The sequence below is a fragment of the Cupressus sempervirens genome, chromosome 1 (genome assembly GCF_028749045.1).
Source record: "Cupressus sempervirens isolate cs-2001-9-10 chromosome 1, ASM2874904v1, whole genome shotgun sequence".
NCBI classification, from domain to species: Eukaryota; Viridiplantae; Streptophyta; class Pinopsida; order Cupressales; family Cupressaceae; genus Cupressus; species Cupressus sempervirens.
In genome coordinates this window covers 371,505,545-371,520,164 of record NC_143118.1, presented here as the reverse complement: position 1 = coordinate 371,520,164, position 14,620 = coordinate 371,505,545, and positions in this window count along the sequence as shown.

The following is a 14,620-nucleotide window of genomic DNA, read 5'->3' as shown; positions in this document are numbered from 1 at the left end:
ACTTCACTTCCTTATGCAAAGACTCCATAAAATCAAACAATTCTTCTCTTGTAGTGCTTTTCTTTTCTTCACCAGCAACATCTCTCAAATTTGATATACCTCTAGGATGCATTCCAGTAACAATCTCAAAAGGTGTCTTCCTTATAATCCTATTCACATAATTATTTTATGCAAATTTAGCTTGTGCCAACACCATCTCCCAATTACATGGTTTATTCCCAACTAAACATCTCAGCAAATTACCCAAGCTTCTATTCACAACCTCTGTCTGTCCATCTATCTATGGACAGAAGGTAGAACTAAACTTCAATTCAATACCCATCTTCTTCCATAATGTCTTTCAAAAATAATCAACAAACTTACCATCTCTATATTAAATAATGCTTCTTTGTAATCCATGCAATCCCACAATCTCTTTAAAGAAAAGTTCAACAACATGCTCAACATCTGATGTCTTCTTACATGGTATGAAATGAGCTATCTTAGAAAATATGTCTACTACAATAAATATAGAATCATACCCTTTCACTATTTTAGGCAATCCAAGAACAAAATCCATACTAATGTCAGTCCAAGGTTTCTTAAGAACAGAAATAGGTGTATATAACCTAGTATTTTGACTCACTCCCTTTGCAACTTGACAAACTCCACAACTCTTTACAAATTTCTGAACATCCTTATACATTTGTGGCCAATAGTACTTCTCTTTTAGCAAACTCAATATCTTATCAATTCTAAAATGTCTAGCCAATCCTCCACTATGCTTTTCCTTAATCAGATTCAACCTCATAGAACTTCTAAGAATACACAATTGAATACCTTTGAACAATATACCTTCTTGAATGAAATACTCATCACTTACTTATGTGATCTATCAGATTTGGTGCTCTGCACTCTCTCCATGCCTTAGAAAAATCAAGATCAACATCATACAACTCTTTCATTTCATCAAAACCAAGAACTTCAACCTTCATTTCAGCCAACAAAGAACGTCTTCTACTCAATGTATCAGCAACTCTATTAGTAACTCTACTCTTATGCTTAATAATAAATGTGAAACTCTATAAATACTCAACCCACTTCATTTGTCTCTAATTCAATTTATGTTGACTTCCCAAGTATTGTAAAGCTTTATGATCACTATATAGTACAAACTCCTTAGGAATCAAATAATGTCTCCACTTCTTCAATTCTTGAAAAATAGCATAAAATTATTGATCATACATAGAATACTTCCTTTTAGCATCATTCAACTTTTCACTAAAGAAAGCAATGGATTTACCTTCTTGACTTAATATAGCTCCTATTGCATTGCCACTTGCATCACATTCAACTTGAAATACTTTGTTAAAATCAGGCAAAGCCAATACAGGTAATTCCACAACCTTTTGTTTCAAAGTCTCAAAACTCTTATCAACTCCATGTGTCCACTTGAATTCTTTTTTATCTCCCCTCATTGTTTCAGTCATAATATTACAAACAGCGCTGAAATTCTTTATAAACTTTCTATAAAAACTAGCCAAACCATGAAATGATCTTGCCTCACCCACATTCTTAGGTGTAGGCCATTCCAAAATTGCTTTAACCTTCTTAGGATCCATCTTCAATCCATCAGCTGAAATCACAAATCCTAAATACACAATCTCCTCTTGCATAAAAGAACACTTTTTCAGATTAATTAGTAACTTTTCCTCTTTCAACCTCTACAATATTTGTCTAATATGCTCAAGATGTTCTTCCTTAGTCTTATTGAATATCAAAATATCATCCGAATAAACAATCACAAACTTACCCAAAAATCTTTTCAGAACTTCATTCATCAACCTCATGAAAGTACTAGGTGCATTAGTCAAACCAAAAGGCATAACCAACCATTCATACAAACCATCTTTTGTCTTGAAAGTAGTCTTCCATTCATCACCTTCTTTGATTCTGATATGATGATAGCAACTCTTCAAATCAATCTTGGTAAAATACTTTGCTCCACTCAAAAAATCCATTATGTCATCCATCCTCAGCATAGAAAACTTATATTTCACTATTATCTTGTTAATGGCTCTGGAATCATTGCACATTCTCCATTCTTCATTATTTTTAGGTACTAATACAGTAGGTACAACACATGGACTCAAGCTTTCTCTGATCAAACCTTTTTGCAACAACTCATGCACTTGTCTATTAAGTTCTTCATTTTCTGCAAGTGTTAGTCTATATGGTGCTTTGTTTGGCAAACTAGCTCCAAGAATTAGATCCATACAATGACTTATACTTCTTACTAGAGGTAAACCATCAAGAATATCATCAGCAATAATATCTTTATACTCATTCAACAATGCTATAATTTCTACTAGTACTCGGCTATCACTATCTACTGTCACTTGGTCATTACTAGCTTCTACTAATTGGCCATTATTACCAACACTCAGTCCTCTAGGAACTATAGCAAAATAGACTTGATTCCTTTTCATTTCCTTTTCAAATTGTTTCCCATTAATCATGCAAATTTTCACAGTAGTACAATTCACCTCATCTGAGTTCTCAATCAAGGGCAACAATATTTGCTTCTTCCCATTCACCCAAAGAGTATATTGATTCAATCTTCCATCATGTACAGCATATCTATCATATTGCCAAGGTCTACCCAATAAAATATGACAACAATCCATAGGCATAATATCACACATAACTTCATCAAAGTAATGTCCAATTTTGAACTTCACAATGCATTGCTCACTTAGCAATATTTTGTGCTCATCTTTGATCCATGAAACATGATAAGGTTTGGGATTTTGTAGCCTCTGCAACTACAACTTGGTAACCAGCCCTTCTGATGCCAAATTTGAGAACTTCCACTGTCAATGATCACCTTGCAGCATTTTGCAGCCATCTTACATCTTGTCTTGAAAAGACTTCTCCTTAAAATAAGTTCCTCATCACTTCCCTTATTAAATAAGGTTCTTCTCACTATTATATTTTCTCCAGCCTCAGGTCCACTTGGTGAACCGTCATCATCTCCTTGAATCACATCATTTCTATTACCTTGCCCATTTTCAAAGGATCTACATTCAAAAGATCTATGTCCCTCTTTACAACATCTAAAACAATTACCATGAAATCCACCTCTAGAATAAGAATTACCTCTTCCTCAGTAAGAATTAGTGCCTCCTCAAAAAGAATTACCACTTTTCCATTTGGTCTTACCTTTATCATCATTCTTCCATTCAAATTTTCTTTTATCTTGCATAGAACTATCAGATCTTCCACTTTCTCCATAAGATCTACCTCTGCCTCTCTTGAATCTACCACCTCTACCTCTTTGTCTTTGTTCATGCTTCTTTGTCAAGATCTCCTCAGCTTTCAAGGCATATTTATATGCTTCTTCTACACTTTCCAACTTCACAAAACTTATTTCATCCTAAATTCTAGATCTCAATCCATTAATGTACCTTGCAATTTACTCAACATCATCATTCACATGTCTAGATCTGATGTCTAATCTATAGAATTCTTCAGTATATTCTTTCACAGTCATGTCCTTTTGTTTCAAATTTTGTATCTTTCTCGATAGGCTAACTTGTTAATTAGCAAGAAGGAATTTTTTCTTTACCTTGTTCACCATCTTTGGCCAAGTTTTGATCTTCTCCTTTCCTCTCCTTTGTCTATTACTTTGCAAGTGCTCCCACCATAGTGATGCATGACCTTTCAACCTAGTAATTACAATTTTCGCATTTCTATTATTAGGAGTGTTTTCATACTCAAAGAACTTCTCCATATTAGAGATCCAATCCAACATAGCATTGGTATCCAATTTTTCATCATAGGGAACAACTTCTATAGTAGGCTTTGAATTCGCTCTAGACAATACTCTCAACAATCTTTCCTCATCTTGGTCTTCTTCAAGTTCTAGATTATGGTTTGGTGTTGTTGCTTCATCATCACTTACATCATCAAGATGTACTCCTCTCCTTTGGGATATCTCCACAACATCTAATATGGCTGCAATTTGTCTCAACTAATCCAATATAACATCATCAACATTATTTTCTCTACCACGAACCATATTTACAAATCAGGTTCCTGCAAGATCGTAACCCTCTACAAGTTATAGGTCAAATCCATAGATCTACAACCCTACAACCAAACCCAAATCAAAGTTTTATAGGATCCAATCTCCATATGGACAAACCTCAAGCTCTGATACCAACTGACACAAACAATGATGAATAACTAGGGCCAAAGGCTCACCCAGCTATCGAAACCACCTTGCAAGGGTTAACACAATGGAAGCAAACACAAGGAACAACAACCAAAGCAGGAATAAAAGAGAAATAATTTTATTGATTCATCAAAATATCATCATATATGCCCAGCTGTAAGGCCTTCTGGGTTACATCCAATTACAAATAGATTCAAATCTAGACAACCAAGTTCAAGTTCACATCTTCTACCTGATCCTTTTCTAAAACTTGCCTAAACACTCTATATATACTTGCCAAAATGGCTTACAAATTATTCTAGAACATTACATAATAGGAAGGCCAACCAAAAAATGGTCTAGATACATCCCAAGAAAAAATCTTAACATAAATGTCGTAACCAAAATAAATCCTGCAAGTCGGCTGGCAAAAATCATGTCCAAAAGCTAACATTCAACATTCACTATATAACTCGGCATCAATTGGAAACTAAAAACTTGGCATCAACTAGAAACTAGAAGCTTAGCATGAACTGGAAACTGGCAATTCAGCATGAACTGGAAACTGGCAACTCGGTATGAACTGGAAACTGGCAACTCGGCATGAACTGGAAAAATGAATAAAAGTGCAAGATTACAAGGAAACCCAGGATGCTCCTACATTAGTTAATGCATTATTTTATTATTTATTTATTAGCCACATAGGAATATGCATACTCTTGTGAGTTTTCATGTTGACAACACAAGAGTTCGCACCTCTTTTATGCACATGGTGTCTACAAGATAGGAGTTAGCACACTAATTAAGCACATGGTGTCTACAACATCTCCACTTGAGATACACCTTTTCATTCTTATCCTATCATCTAGAATGATGGATAATATATGTTCTTAGTTGTCATGCTTATCTTATCTCCTAGTTCTTTCTAGATACATTCTAGGTGCTTCCTGAGAGGCCTTTATATATAGGCAGTCCTAGTGTGTTTGAACATCTGAGAACATAGTGATGTATCAGGATATGCTATGATATATTAATCATACTCTTTTTGGTCTACAGTTGTGCTTGTGTTTGATTTCTACAATCTTGGGTGAATCTTTCCCTAAGAAAAATTCTTACATGGTATCATAGCTATACCAAATTCTTACACTTATAATGGAGATGGTTGAGAATCAGTAAATACCTTTTGTTGCCAAGAAAATAAAAAAAACTAGCAATGAGGAATGTGGCAGAGGTTTGTGTCTGATCTGTATGGATTTTTGGAAGGTTTCTTTCATTCATTGGATGTTGAAGAACCTTTTGGAAGAGTGGAATAGATGAGAAATTAGAGTTTGGGAGTCAGTCACTACATTCAACAATAAAATCCTCATTGTGGCAAGGATTTGAAGGTTTGATATTCTCCTCAATGAATAGGAGCCCAAAAGTCAATAGTTTGAAATTTTTTGATAAGATAATGGTGTATTTAAGTTTTTTTGTTCAATTTCTTTGAGGATTTTGAGAGTGTATAGTTTGAGTGTGTTCTTTAGGCCTATTAGCCTAGACTAGAGCTTGCGAGTTGTATGCCTTACTGAATAGTTTGGAACCTAAATTTTTGAATTTAATATAGTCAAAATTTGGGTATCTGAATCTCCATTTATTATTGGTAGATGTTTGAAATATTTTTATTTCTTACCTAAATCCCAAGATAGGGCTACAAGCAAGAGCCCTCATTAGGCCAGTTTGGTAAGATTGGCGTTTGGAGCCCACTAAGGTGTATAGAACTTTATGACTATTAGAAATCACTTTATTGGTAATGAGTTAAGCCTTTGGAAATAGTTTTGGTTATGGATTTGTGAAATATCCTGGAGGGTGTAAGGGATTGGAGGTGTGGAGTGGTATGAGAGATAGTTTGTTTGTGTTTTTGAAGGTATGGGTAGAGATACTTGGAATAGGTGAGTGTGGCATGAGAAAAAGGCCAACCACCTAGTCTCTAGCTTTGGAAGAGTCCTGAGGGACTAATTGTAATATGTTTAGTAAGGCTTGGAAGAAGCCTAGTTAAGAGAGTTTGTAAGAAGAACTTGTTTATCACCTCCACTACTTGCATCAAAAATACCATCCATATTTTTTTTATTCATGTTTTTTTTGTAGAGGCCTCAAGAAAAAAAATTAGTATTTCAAAGAAAGTTTGATCAAGTTTGAGAAGGTAAAAGGGTATTGATTAGTGTAATGTAGTCTATTTTTTTGTCAAGAACAACTATGAAAAACCCTTGAACATTCAAAATACTTCAATTTTTGAGGTGGGTAAATATAATAACTCAAGTCTAGGAAGATTTGTATATGGGTAGAAATATCTTTTTGTTGGAGTGGGATTCCTTGGTTGAAAGGATCAAAGATATTCTATCCTCTTAGAAATGAATATAGCTTTCACTTTAGGAATAATCAATCGTAACAAATTATTACATTCAAAAATTTCTTAATGATCCAAAGATGGAGACAATAATATCTTATTTAAGTATGTTGTATATTACACGAGAGTACAATTTATTCTTGTCATATTTGTTTTCTGATTGATTTTCTTTAGGCTTCTATATAATCGATAACAAGAAGTGTCACAAATCCCTTACACCCTTACAACATACATAACCAAAAGTGCCTCAAATATCATAATATTATGACATGTGTCATAATCATATGATATGATACATAAAGTGATCACTAATATAAAGTAGAAAGTCAATAAATGATAAATACCATTGAATTTGGGAACACTCCTATGCTATCCTCAATTAAAGTGATTATCAAGAATGAAGAAGTCAAATGATTCCTATAAAGAAATGTCCCACAACACACTAGTGGCGATACTTAATCTTGATGAAAATTTTGCTAGAGATATGTACAACTTACTTTGTTACGGGAAAATACTTGAAAACAATGACCCACTCCTCTATTTCTTGATATAGTGTGTATGGTTATTCATGTATTTGATCGATTTATGGTGAAATTTTTTCTTGTGATGCAGATGGAATTAAAATTATCACAATGATGGATAGTGGGTAGTATAATGCTAAAGAAAGCCTCTTTAAAATATTTTGAAGCTAGAATTAGTTTCAATTGTGGAATTAAGAGGTTTTTAACACTTAACCCCATTCAAAGAAATAGTAATATAATTTTTCTTTTCACTTTATCAAAAAATTATGCTGAAACCAAGATCTCATAATCTTATCCATAACCTCTCCATGTTTAAATGTTTCGCTAACACATATAAATCTAAAAACTAGATCATTTGTCTTCTATGTAAAGGGTCCAAAAACTCATTTTCACTCATCCTTGAGTATTCATAATTTTCTTTCAACTATTGCAGCTTAGCATGATTAACATAATTGTAACCTTCATAAGTAGTTTCTAATTTAGTGAATACATCATATGTTTTCTTTGATTCTTAAATATTTGAGTACATTATATCAAGTAAGGCTCTAATAATCACTTCTTTATCCAACATGTTCTTTATTAATTACTTGTTTTCAGTTGAAGTAACTTGTGAGAAATCAGCCAAAATAATATAGTTCTTGTCTATTATAATGTGCCAATATTCATAATACATGCATATCAGGTAAATAACCAATCTTCTTACAATACCAACAAATAATTTAAGGTTCCTTATTGTTGAAAATACCCTTACCTTTAGGCTCTCTTCTTGTAGTTAAAGATACAAATTCATCTATCTATCTTTCTTCTTATTTAACATCTTCTCAATTACTCACATAATCTCTAGGGCTTCCACTAGTACTTGCACTTTTCGTTAGTACTAGATATTATCTCTATGTGCACTAGCTCTAAAAGAAATTTCAACTCTAAAAAGGCATCATCCAATATTCCAATTTTAAAAGTTTGTAATTTTCCAATAAATATTTCTCTATTAGAACATTTAATAAAAGGTATAACTTCTTCAATTGCATTTAACTTGTTGTCATAAGTTGATGTAAAGGATCTAAGAATCTTCTATCAAACTTCATCTTATGATATAGTTCCTCCTAAACTTTTTATACCTTTAGTAATTTCAATAATGTTGTACATATATGCTCTAACAGATTCATCTTCTTACATTCTAGAATTTTCTATTTTAGTTTTCCAATTCTACAACTTTTATTTCTTTGTATATTCATCTCATTTTAATAAAAATTCTATAATTTAACCCAAATATCATATGCCAAGTCAATTACCTTTACCTTAGTGAACTGTGATTCAAATAGTGTGATGATAAGTACTTCCAAGGCAATCATGTTACACTAGAATATATTTTTATCCTCATATATGCATGAAGATAGATAATTTTCTATTTTAACCTAGAATTTAGTCTTTCTAACAAATGAGAAGTCAATCTCCATGTGAATCAAATGTGTTTTCGTCTTGTTCTTCCAACTATCATAGTTGTCACCATCAAACTTGTGACTTTCCTTCTTGTAAGACATAGATCCCCTCAAGCTGTTAAGGTTCCTTCTCAAAGAGGACCTTATGCTTTGGTACCAATTATTAAGAAGTAAAGTTCTAACACGACCGAGAGGGTGGGGGGTGAGGGGGCATGAATTAGCTATATCTAAATATAGCTAGACTAAACTTATAAATATGAAATCCAATAATTAAAAAATTATGCACAATAGTATGAGACCATACACCATAACACAATGAGTCATTAACATGGGAAAACCTTGGTGGGGATGCTACCCACAAGATAGTGTACTATTATATAAGTTCCTTTTGAAAGGATGTGGCCCTTTTAAGAGTTAAAAATAATGTATTTAGTATAACAATCCTTTTTAGAAGATATATCCATGTTAGGATACCTTGAACCCTTGTTAAAAGATTCTAATCCTAGTAAAGGTTGATATGAAAAAAATAGAACCATTGTCAAAATGATCCAACAATTATGCAGAATAAACCTTCGGGGTAACATGTCCAAAAAAATGAACTGACTAATTTGCAACATACTTGCTAAAATATTTCCTTGGAAGCTCGCCTAAATCATCCAACACATCTACTTCTCGTCTATGATCTTGTAGCATGAAATATTGAATCAACATATCACATACACAGCATACATGATATCTACAATGATACCCGACCAGGGAATACCTCATTTCTTTATATCCCTTGGAAATAATTAATCACATCATCTTGTTAAGGATTCCCCAATGTACATTGACAAAGGTCCATTCTAAGTCATACAGACGTTCATAAGAATTATTCCAAAAATTATAATAAGGTTCCCAAACATTACAACAAGGATATTAAAAATTATATAATGATAAATTATACAGTTGCTCAACACTATCTATTGCTAGTAAAATACATTGTGCACTACACAACAATGACCCTTCTAGAAAAGATTAAATGCTTCTTGTACTCTCGAACATAGGTGCATGAACAAGTATTCTATCATATCCCAAGCTCACTAACATTCATTCCATCTCACCAATAAGATAAAATAAAAAATAAAATCAACTATCTCTGTGAATAATCTTTGCACACTGGTCTACTACCAATCTTCACCCAACAAATTATAACTCATCTAGAAATGAACATGAGAACAACAAATAGAGAAATTATGTTTATACTCAATCTTCCACACAAATATATTCTCACATAACTTATCCTATTATATGCTAATTATATTGTCATAAAAACATCCTATAATATACACAATATGTGTTTTCCATTATCACATAAATAAACAATGTCATCAATGTCAACTAGTCATCGATACAACACCAAAGCAATACATCCAAGTGCTAACAAAGACCTCCATTCCTAAAATGTTCTCCATGCTAAAGAAAAGAACATTGAGATTAATGTTCACTAAATTAGGGATCTTAGTCAAGAAGTTTTTATTAATCTCCAATTTTGTCTAAGTGAAGACCAAGCAATAGATATATTTACTATATGTTTGAGGCTAAATTTTGAAGCTATGGTGAATGTTGGGAAAGGTTGAGCTGAAAATTAAGTGTTATATAATAGCATATTGTGCCCCTCTCTTTTGTATTTTCTTTGTATTCTTCTAGCCAATATTAAGGATGGATGTTAGGATGTTAATAATGTCTAGTAATATCCTAAGTAGAGTCCCTATGTCCATAATCTTTCATAGAATAATCCAAATTTTTAGTAGAGAATTCTAAGATGTAAAATATTCTAGAAAAGAGGAGTGAACTATATTTTTACTATACATAAGAAACAATGCATGTTCACAAGGCATTATAAGTCTTTAGATGTTTGTAAAAAAAGGTAAATCAATATATGATTATTTTTCAAATGTATCTCTATTTTTTCCTATTTTATTATGTTTCCAGTAGCTGTTGTACTTATTTTAAATTATTTTGGGCCTAATTTTACATGACATAGAAGAATAAAACAACACAACTTTAATCTTTGAAAGAAGCATACCAGTAAAAACAATTAGAGATATAAAAAAAATCAATATTAAATGGAATGCCCACATATAGTTTTTAGCATTTTTTCATACTTTTGATTAGTGCAATGTGTTTGGCTAAACAAAACATGGGGCTTATAGAAAGTAAAACTGCAGCTAAACAAACATTTACAATTAGAAAATGCTACCCAAAAAATTATTATTATAGACTTTTCTTTAAATAGTGTTTTGACAAGTTCAATTAACAAGAAGGATATGGTTTGGATCTAGAAAACTAAAATGTTAATATATAAACAAATGACCTCAACCATATATGAGCAATGTTTAGAGTAGAGATATAGATACACTAACTACCTGGAGTAAACAAATGAAACAGATTAAGGGTTTCCAAAAGAGATTATCACAATCCTCAACCTCATCAGATCTCAATAGGGCTAGTGAAGAGTCTCAAATAACAAATAAGAGCAATTTGAGTGGCTTTGGTATAAAGTTGGAGCAATGTTCCCCATTAGGATCCATGAGTGATACAAATTCTACTTGAAGAGAGATAAACCATTAAGATTACCAAAAAAATGATATTGTTATTGAGATGGTTTACAATTATGCAAAGCTTGCTTATATAGGCAAGGCATGATAGAATGGAGGGTAAAGAAAGAAACATATGCTTGATGAGATGAGAGAGTAAGATAGATAAGAACCAACCACTACCAATTTAACTACTAATATTCATTCAAGACTAAAATTAATAAATATTTGTTTTATCTAACCAACTAATGATGTTCCCTAAATAATCTTAAGCATAAACAAGAGTAACTAATATTTACTCTAACATGTAAAATAATAATTATTAGACTTAAATATCAATAAAATGAAGTTATTATTTTTCCATTAAAGAAAATTTGACATGCGAGATTTAATGTATGTCCATAAAAACATATTTATAAACTACTGCAGTAGTTGTCTAAATATAAGAAGATAGGTGTTGAAATATAGTAGATAGTTAAAGTAACCCATTGTAACAATTGAAATTGCAATGTGGTATATGATGAAAATGAAATGGGATGTTTTTGAAGTATTACATGACAACCAAAATGACTTCACAAACAAAGACTGAGTAGAATCCAAATTGCATAATAATAACAATACATTACAAAGAGAAAAATGGAAATTAATGTTAATAGCGATTGATTAAAAAATATTAAAATCTTAAAAAAAATATAAAGAGGTTTTAATTTTCTCACTCAAACAAGTAGAGCATAATAATTAACATTGTCTCTAATATTGAATAGTTTTTTCACTTGAGCATTTGAATTTGATAAAATATTTTTAAAATAATGAAATAAAAATGACGTTAAATCCAAACAGATATAGAGAGAACAGTCGAAGGAAGTAGTAAACTTAGTATGACAAGATGGAAGAGATAAGAGTTTCTACTTGAACTGTACATGTTGAACACCATCGACAAAGAAGTGAATTGCTTGATAAGTATTTAATCCCATCAACATGAAGTGCATTGCTTGATAAGATTCCTCAAAGATTTGTGGTGTCGTGAAATGCATTCAGTGGATAACATACACAACGTGATTTTCTTTAGGGCCCCGTTTGGTTGCTGGAAGATGAGGGCCAAAACCAGGTTATCAGGGGTAAAACTAGGTTTTGCAAAAAAACTTTGTTGTTTGGTTGGTTAAAATTATAACCTAGTTTTCAATTTCATCTTCCAATTTTGATCAAAAACTGGAAGAAGTTTCTTCCAACAAAAAGGTGGAATTCGAAATTAAAACCAGGTTTTGAATTTTATGACAGTTTTTTTAATAATATTGTGGGGTCCACAGTATATTCATCTTCCGTGTCAACCAAACGGACCATTGGCTTTCCAAACCACAAAACCAGGTTTTCAAAAACCTGGTTATAAGATAACCTGGTTATGGCACAAATTCATCTTCCCCAACCAAACGGGGCCTAGACTATTGATCTAGTAGTGTTTAGGATATGATGTAATAAAGAACTAGCGAGTCATAGGCACTTAATTAATGGAAATCAATCCAACCAAGGCAGCTGCATACATGGTTCAAGGAGAATTTGAAATGGGACATATTCCTAGCTAGAGAATATAATCTTGAACAAAGTTAAGTTATGTTATTGTATCGAAATTTCAACGTAGTTAATGGGCTCTTGGTGTTGAATGGCTCACAAAGAGCCCACCAGGGATCAAGTCTTGCTGATTGCAAGGCTCCGACATCATAAGGGATGAGGCCAAGATCGTGCCCCAGGTGATTTTGATAGTGTGGATGGTCCTCAATCTTTGGCTCTAAGATGAAGAGGTTTTAGGCACGAGTGGGCCTGTATCAGGTCCCTAAAAAGTCTATGTGGTGGCCTTCTCTGATTGGTAGCTCGCAGGCTTCGTGCCTCGCTGGGTTGCCCCGCGGGTCTGAACCCTCCATCAAAAAAAAAAAATTTAATGTAAGCATAACCTAGTGCAATAAATAAATACATCATATAGATTCAGTATAGCACATGAATCTCATAAGTTGGTTCTTATCCTTCAAACATGACAATGTCCAATAAATCATAATTATAATGCATGTGTGGTATTGAAAAATAATGTCAAGTTATTTAATACTTTTAATCTAAGAGTGACTCATTAATATATGGGATGTTTATAAACTAACTAATATCAATCCAAAACATGGCGATATCACAAAATACGAGAAAATGGTAATAACAATACATGGATTTCTGTCTTCTCTGGATAGTACAGGTCTCGCATGGGTGAATCTTCACCCCTCATCAGCTGTGTAGACTATATATTCAAAGACATAATTCTTGAGATAGTAGGAGTTATGTCAAATAAGCCACGATTCCTCTAATTTACGAAGTACAATTCTAGGCTTCACTCTCCCCTTTATAGCCAAGCCCACAGATTGTAACCAGTCTACACTACCAAAAAGTAACTGCACAATAGATTGTACTAGGAATAGCATGCGTTAGCTTTGGCAGATTCTTCAAAGCAAGATAAAGCTCAACTGCGAAAATTGATTATCAAGTTAAATTATATACACCTGGTAATCTAAATCAAATTTTGAAACAAATATATCGGTCACATCACTCACAATTTAGTTTTCTATACTACAAAGCGTACAGCGATTTTGACACCATTCCGTGCATGAGATGTGAATCGGAATACTCTTGAGACAGTTCACTACAGATGCAGCTATTGCTGCTTTTACCTGCCCTCGCTTTGGCAGGGACTTTCTCCTATCTTCTTGGGCTTTTCTCTTCTCTTCCTTTGATTTCATTGAATGAAATCTCTTCCCATGTAAATGGTCCCTCCCATTTCGCGATAGACCCATGGATTTTACTCGTGATTGGGTGCTTTGTGCGACAATACACTATAATATATCTATAGAATTATTGGAGAGATGTGATTGCAGAGCACAGAATTTTAAGAGCTAGCTGTACCATCTCTATTATTTTCTAGTGGGGACAGACTTAATGAGCTTAACATATCGGACAAGATTTGTTTGAAGATTGTAATGGGCAACAGGGAACATATCTGAAACGCCATCCTTTGGATAGACCATATCTATTTTCTTGCTTAAATGCCAATTAGATCTTCTCTGTATTCTTCGTCTTATCTAAGGTGATGATGAAAGCATTTGAATACATTTGTTCTTATATGAACTCTTTTAACTCAATGTCAAATTGGATATCCATGTTCCTAATAGTGTAATAACCCAAAAATACTATTATAGTTTGTATTATTTTACTCAATGACAAATTTGGATGATCCACGTCCTTAATAGTGTACTAATAAAAAGATAATATAATAGGTGAACATTGTGTAAAGTGGTAGGACTAGATTTGTATTGTCAATGATCAAAGTTTAAATTTTCTAGAGTTACTTTGTATAATCTCAATATTTAATGGCTCCTAAGTGTTGAAAATATAGATGGAGTAACTGGGGGGTGAATCAATTACCACAAAAATATTTCTATAGATCCTTTAGATGACTGGTAAAACTAATTACT